The sequence below is a fragment of the Trachemys scripta genome, chromosome 25 (genome assembly GCF_013100865.1).
Source record: "Trachemys scripta elegans isolate TJP31775 chromosome 25, CAS_Tse_1.0, whole genome shotgun sequence".
Taxonomy (NCBI): domain Eukaryota; kingdom Metazoa; phylum Chordata; order Testudines; family Emydidae; genus Trachemys; species Trachemys scripta.
This window is the reverse complement of record NC_048322.1, coordinates 5137837-5145187: the sequence shown is the minus strand read 5'-3', so window position 1 is coordinate 5145187 and position 7351 is coordinate 5137837. Positions and strand designations below refer to the sequence as shown.

The window sequence follows — 7351 nt, the reverse complement described above, 5'->3', positions numbered from 1 at the left end:
AGGTGGAGATGGGAAAAATGGAAGTGACATTTCTGTTCAGCTCACCCCTGGGAGATGCTGCTGCAAATGTATAGAAAATGAAATCCGTGTTGAGTGTGATATAGCTGCAGAAAGAAACCTATTTTTAATAGATACCTGACATTTGGTGTTTTACAGGGAATCTAAACCGCACCTGAATTTAGTCCCTAATTTAAACCTGTGCCACCAGATTAAAGAAATAAAAGGGCATTTTGGGGGGAGTTATACCTCACTATCGCTACTGATATGTTGTGTGGTTGGTGAAGAATTCTACGCCAGAGAAGTGTAAAATTACTCCAAGTAAGGTCAAAGATTTGACAAGAAGTCAGGTAGAAATTGCAGGTACGAGTGGTTGATTTTCACCCCAGAGATGGAAGCTATGGTGACCTGTGGCCCAGGTAAACTATTTTTAGAACGCTGCTCACTAGTTAAGTGGCATTGATCACGCTCCTAAAGGATGCCATGATTAAATTGGGAACAACTGTCTCTTTCAGCGGATTCTTTCAGAGCCATTCCATGCCTATGGGTCCCAGTCTGGCTGTCTTGTTGGGCAAGAAGCACTTCCATGCTGGGCAAATGATTTATAGCCAATGAGGGAATGTATCAGATTCCAAGTTCAGACTGCAGGATATATGAATACGGAGTCCAACGTCTGTGGTTTGGTCTCTTAGTTTACTCTTGAATCTAATGCATTTGTATCACTTCTCCACCTCTTGCTACTTTGAAAGATTAGAAAGTGTGAAAAAGAAGCACAGGTGGTTTTTCTCATGATGCAGCCTTCCCACATAGTGAGAGACGCCTTCCACCCACACTTCTGGGAGAAGACCCAGGGAGAAATGAACTCACAGAAATGGAAGGCTTCTAGGTTATTGTAGAATGTGACTTCACACAAAGCTCACGGGATGGAAATGGGAATTAAGAGAAAACTGCCCTATACGTTTATATTTTGTAATAGTTGAATAAGTTGTTACCAGCAACAATGAAATTAAATATGAACTTAATTAGTGTAAGAGGCTGATTCTGTGATGACTTTCAGTGTTACAATATGATTCAGGTTTTCTTCTAGTTTTCTCCCTGCCCCCTCCTACTATATCGGAAATGGTGGCTAATCCTGAAATTAAAACCTCACTCCAAAGGAATTAGAGTGGGGGAATATGTGAGAGAAATAGCATGTATGAGAAGAGAGACCCAGTATGGACTGTAAATATTTCTATTTCTAATGGAATTTATTTTGATAAATTTTAAAATAAATCTTCTGTTAGGAGGAAAATTACTTGAGACAAGATGTGTAACCTTTTACCCATTCCCCACAGTGCTGATGTGTTTTTGTTTGTTTGTTTATTTCTCTCTCCTCCGGTGGTGGCTTTTTAATAAAAGAATAGTTTTGGTTTGAAAGCAGTCTTTATTCCATTACCTGAAAGCAAACAGATCCCTATGAAGCAACAGGAAATTTTCTTAACCCTTCATAGTGCAGTGTCTGCACCAATCACAATCCCCTCCTAGCATTACAAGCACTGCACTGCTGTACAGAGCAATAAATTAGTGGCTTGCAACTTCAAATTGCCGCCTCAAGGTATCCCTGATCCATATGGCCCCGCACTCTCCCCCTCTAATAGCCCTGGTCTCTGGCTGTTCAAATTCAGCCTCCTGGTGCTGAGCCTCAGTGGTCCAGCCCTGAGTGGAGCTTCCTTGTGGTGCTTAAAATAGAATCATAGACGTTAAGGTCAGAAGGGACCATTATGATCATCTCGTCTGACCTCCTGCATGACGCAGGGAATCTCATCCACCCACTCCTGAATCAGACCTGTGTCTGAGCCATTGAAGTCCTCAAATCATGGTTTAAAGACTTCAAGATGCAGAGAATCTTCCAGCAAGTGACCCGTGCCCCACGCTGCAGAGGAAGGCGAAAAACCTCCAGGGCCTCTGCCAATCTGCCCTGGAGGAAAATTCCTTCCCGACCCCAAATATGGTGATCAGCTAAACCCTGAGCATGTGGGCAAGACTCACCAGCCAGACTCCCAGAAAAGAATTCTCTGTAGTAACTCAGATCCCACCCCATCTAACATCCCATCACAAGCCATTGGGCATATTTACTGCTACTAGTCAAAGACAAATTAATTGCCAAATTTAGGCTATCCCATCATACCATCCCCTCCATAAACTAATCAAGCTTAGTCTTGAAGCCGGATAGGTCTTTTGCCCCCACTATTCCCCTTGGAAGGCTGTTCCAGAACTTCACTCCTCTGATGGTTTGCTGTAAAGCCTTGGAGCTCAATGTGCTTGATTTCCTTGTTCCTAGGTGCACCAGTGTGAGTTTTTTCCTTCCTGCTTGGACACTGATGCTCGCTAGAGCTAGGGCTTTGGTCCAGCTGGTTCAACAGGCTGGCTGCAATACGTTGGGGCCGTAGAATTTAACAGTCTGGAGAGAGATTCTTGCGGGTTGACCTGATGGTTGTGTTTCTTGCTACTTCACCTGATGGGCACAAGTTTGGTCTTTGTACCTGCAGCTGCCACGCTCTTCCTCTTGCCCACATGGCACTTAAGAGAAGCAGTACCAGGGCCATTCTTAATAGTCAGGAAAAGGCAGGAGGGAGAGAATCCCCGGCTGGAGCCCAGCACACCTTTCCTCCTCTGGGCCCTAGAGCAGAGGCAGCTGTTGCTGACAGCTCTAAGGGAATGCTTAAATGCCACAGAGCAACTGAGGGCAAGGCAAGAGGAGGGGAGGACCATGCCCATGTGTGAATTCAGAGAGTAGTTGATATCCATTCTACATACATATTGATAAAAGTGAGCAGATACTATGCTGCTGAATATGATACATTTGATAGACGATTAAAGAGCACATCTTTATATAAATAATACCCAGAAATTGCTGATATCAATGTCAACTGTCAATTTCCCTGTATAAGCAGACATCCATAGAAATATCAATATTTGGCCGTATAGGAACTATGAGGCTTCCCTCTACTGCAAATAAAGGAGAAACGTTGTCGTGTTTTACATAAATTTTCACCTTACAGATGACTTACATGTTTCTCACTGTCCTGAGTTCCACAGGACATGGGGAAGCTCTAGGAGATGGCTCCCCTTGGGATCATGTATTACATGGATCCAAAGTCTGGGGGAAGCGAGACTCAACCTGCAGCCAGGAATACCAATTCCTAGAAGCTCCCTCCTATAGAGAACTCAACTGAAGGGTCGTGAAGAAGCTGGATGTTAGGTCATTTTGGCTGAGTGCTTAATGTGATGGATTAGAAATTCATTGGGTGTCCCTACAGAGGTGGAAATGCTGCTGACTATGAAACTTCCTGTCTCTCTTGTTTTTAGTGCTGTAATATTAGTGGCCAAACATGCTACTCACAAACATTCTCTCTCTCTCTCTTTTCAAGAAAACCCTTGCAAGAAGTCAAAAATGCTTGCTGGATCTCACTGCTCTGCTTGATAGAATCCAAACACAAGCTGAATTTGTCAGACCTAGGTCAGGGCTGGCAGGGAGTTGGGTGTGGGATGGTTTCAATTACACAGACAGGCACTAGTGACAAAGTTCCAGAATGTGTGGGAGTGTAAAGTTGGTTGGTCCATGTTACACTCCCCTCCCAGCTGACATTGTCTATCAAGAGAGGTGCAAATCTCATCTCTAATATGGCACATTCTGCCGAACGTGAGAGGTACCTTCATTTATGCTCTGTGAGGTTTGATCTCTGTTTTGTTCACGGTGTTTGTGAATGAAAATTATAGACTACAATATGCAAGAAAAAATGCATCAGCACATGTGATTGCCCCGCCCACTGACAGAGGAATGCCGCTGAGTTGAAGGTAATGACGTTTCTCTGTACTAGATAGGGACTGGCTACAGAGCTTGCTTACACGCACACACCAGATGCGTTCAGCCTTAGATCTTTTAATGCTCTACCAGGAGTTCATGTAAAGGAGGTATTTTACACACACAGCGCCACCTTGTGGCTGATTAATGGGATGCTAAACTCTAGTATACTAAAGGTTGCAATGCAGGGCCTCCAGGCTATTTGCCTATCATCCTTCTCTGGCTTCTGTTCAAAACCCCAGCAGAGCAACGAGACATGCATTTGTAGACTCACACTCACAGCCCAGTCAGATTGTAGATTCTATAGCCTGGAGAGTTTGTTTTCTTCATATGTGGGGGTCTTCTCCTCTCCCTGCATAGCCAGCAGTAATGCTTGATGGTCCTAACACACACACACCCTCTCTTGTCAGAAGAGACCTCACTAGAAGTGTGGAGAATAGTTGCCCACCTAGAGCAGTGGCAGTTGTGGTGATATGATCTAGTTGAACGATAAAAGGATTAGAAAACACAATTTATAGGGATAGACTAAAGCAGCTCAATCTATTTAGCTTAAGACAGAGAAGGTTAAGGGGTGACTTGATCCCAATCTATAAATATCTAAGCGGGGAACAAATATTTAATACTGGTCTCCTCAATGTAGTAGAGAAATGTTTAACATGATCCAATGGCTGGAAGTTGAAGCTATACCAATTCAGACTGGAGATCAGGTGTATATTTTTAACCATGAGAGTAACTAACCATTGGAATAACTTACAAGGGTCATGGTGGATTCTCTATCTCTGACCATTCTTAAATTGAGGTTGGATGTTTTGCTAAAAGATCTGCTCAAAGAGTTATTCTGGGGATGTTCAATGGCCAGTGTTATACAGAAGGTCAGACTGCATAATTATAACTGTCTCTTCTGGTCTTGGAACCTATGATACAAACTCCTTAAGTCTCTTAAGCCTGGTCTACACTATGATTTTAGGTCGAATTTAGCAGCCTTACCTCAATTTAAGCCTGGACCCGTCCACACGATGAAGCCCTTTTTTTCGACTTAAAGGGCTCTTTAAATCACTTTCTTTACTACACCTCCGACGAGGGGATTAGTGCTGAAATCGGCCTTTCCGGGTCGGATTTGGGGTAGTGTGGACGCAATTCGATGGTATTGGCTTCTGGGAGCTATCCCAGAGTGCTCCATTGTGACCGCTCTGGACAACACTCTCAACTCAGATGCACTGGGCAGGTAGACAGGAAAAGGCCCACGAACTTTTGAATCTCATTTCCTGTTTAGCCAGCGTGGCAAGGTGCAGGTGAGTGCAGATTTCATTAGCAGAGGTGACCATGATAGAGTCCCAGGATTGCAAAAGAGCTCCAGCATGGACCGAACGGGAGGTACGGGATCTCATCGCTGTATGGGGAGACGAATCCGTGCTAGCTGAACTCCGTTCCAGTAAACAAAATGCCAAAACATTTGAAAAAGTCTCCAAGAGCATGAAGGACAGAGGCTATAACAGGGACACAAAGCAGTGCCGCATGAAAATTAAGGCGCTAAGGCAAGCCTACCAAAAAAACAGAGAGGCAAACGGCCACTCCGGGTCAGAGCCCCAAACATGCCACTTCTATGATGAGCTGCATTCCATGCTAGGGGATGTCGCCACCACTACCCCAACCCTGTGCTTTGACTCCATCAGTGGAGAAGCACGCAACACAGAAGCAGGTTTTGGGGACGAGGAAGATGATGATGAAGAGATTGAAGATAGCTCACAGCAAGGAAGCGGAGAAACCGGTTTCCCCAACAGCCAGGATATGTCTTTCACCCTGGACCTGGAGCCAGTAACCCCCCAACCCACCAAAGGTGTGCTCCTGGACTCTGAAGGCAGAGAAGGGACCTCTGGTGAGTGTACCTTTGTAAATATTACACATGGTTTAAAAGCAAGTGTGTTTAATGATTAATTTGCCCTAGTATTCGCAGCCAGTACAGCTACTGGAAAAGTCTGTTAACGTATCTGGGGATGGAGCAGAAATCCTCCAGGGACATCTCCATAAAGCTCTCCTGGATGTACTCCCAAAGCCTTTGCAAAAGGTTTCTGGGGAGGGCTGCTTTATTCCGGCCGCCATGGTAGGACACTTTACCACGCCAGGCCAGTAGCACGTAGTCTGGAATCATTGCATAACAAAAGCATGGCAGCGTATGGTCCCGGTGTTTGCTTGCATTCAAACAACATCCATTCCTTATCTCTCTGTGTTATCCTCAGAAGAGTGATATCATTCATGGTCACCTGGTTGAAATAGGGTGATTTTATTAAGGGGACATTCAGAGGTGTCCGTTCCTGCTCGGCTGTTTGGCTGTGGCTGAACAGAAATGTTCCCTGCTGTTAGCCACGCAGTGGGGGGAGGGGTGAAGTGATCATCCCAGAGAATTGGGTGTGTGTGTGGGGGGGTTATTTGGGTTTGTGCTGCACACTAACCCGCAAACCGCAACTCCTCCTTTTAAATTGCCAATGCATTTTAAATGGCCAACCCAATGGCTGCTTGGTATGGGAAATGAGGGCGCTGCTGTTTGAAACCATTCCCACATGTTATGAGGGTTAAAGAAGCCAAAAGACTGTGGCTTACCATGGCTGCCTGCAAGCCGAATTCTCTTGCCTGGCACTGCATGAGTGATCTCTCACACCAAACTGGCAGGCCCTCAATATAAGAGGCAAAATGCAACCTTGTAACGAAAGCACATGTGTTACGCAATGTGAACAGCAAGGTTTAACATGAAAGAGTGTTCCCATTGTTCTCTAAAATGTGTCTTTTTAACTACCACTCTCCCTTTTCCTCCACCAGCTGCAAATGTTTCTCCTTTGCAGAGGCTAGCGAAAATTAGAAGGCGAAAAAAACGCACTGGGGATGAAATGTTCTCTGAGCTCCTGCTGTCCTCCCACACTGACAGAGCACAGCGGAATGCATGGAGGCAGACAGTGTCCGAGTGCAGGAAAGCACAATATGAACGCGAGGAGAGGTGGCAGGCTGAAGAGAGTAAGTGGCGGGCTGAAGATGATAGGTGGCGTCAGCTTGCTGACAGAAGGTAAGAGTAAATGCTCAGGCTGCTGGAGCATCAAACTCATATGCTACAGTGTATGGTTGAGCTGCAGGAAAGGCAGCAGGAGTACAGACCGCTGCTACAGCCCCGTGTAACTAACAGTCCACCTCCCCAAGTCCCATAGCCTCCTCACCCAGATGCCCAAGAATGTGGTGGGGGGGGACCTTCGGCCACCCAGCCACTCCACCCCAGAGAATTGCCCAAGCAACAGAAGGCTGTCCTTCAACAAGTTTTTAAGTTTTTAAGTTTTAAAGTGCAGTGTGGCCTTGTCCTTCCCTCCTCTCCCACCCCTCCCAGGCTACCTTGGGAGTTATCCCCCATTTGTGTGATGAATTAATAAAGAATGCAAGAATGTGAAACAACAGTGTCTTTATTGCCTCTGCAAGCGGTGATCAAAGGGGGGAGGGGAGGGTGGCTAGCTTACAGGGAAGTAGAGTGAA

At 45.5% G+C, this 7351-nt stretch overlaps 1 protein-coding gene across 1 annotated transcript in view; it reads left to right on the top strand.

Moving 5' to 3' along the window:
* LOC117869997 (zinc finger protein 883-like) overlaps positions 1-7351 on the top strand; it is a 929932-nt gene that overhangs the window by 27704 nt on the left and 894877 nt on the right. The gene's annotated exons all lie outside the window — the stretch shown is intronic.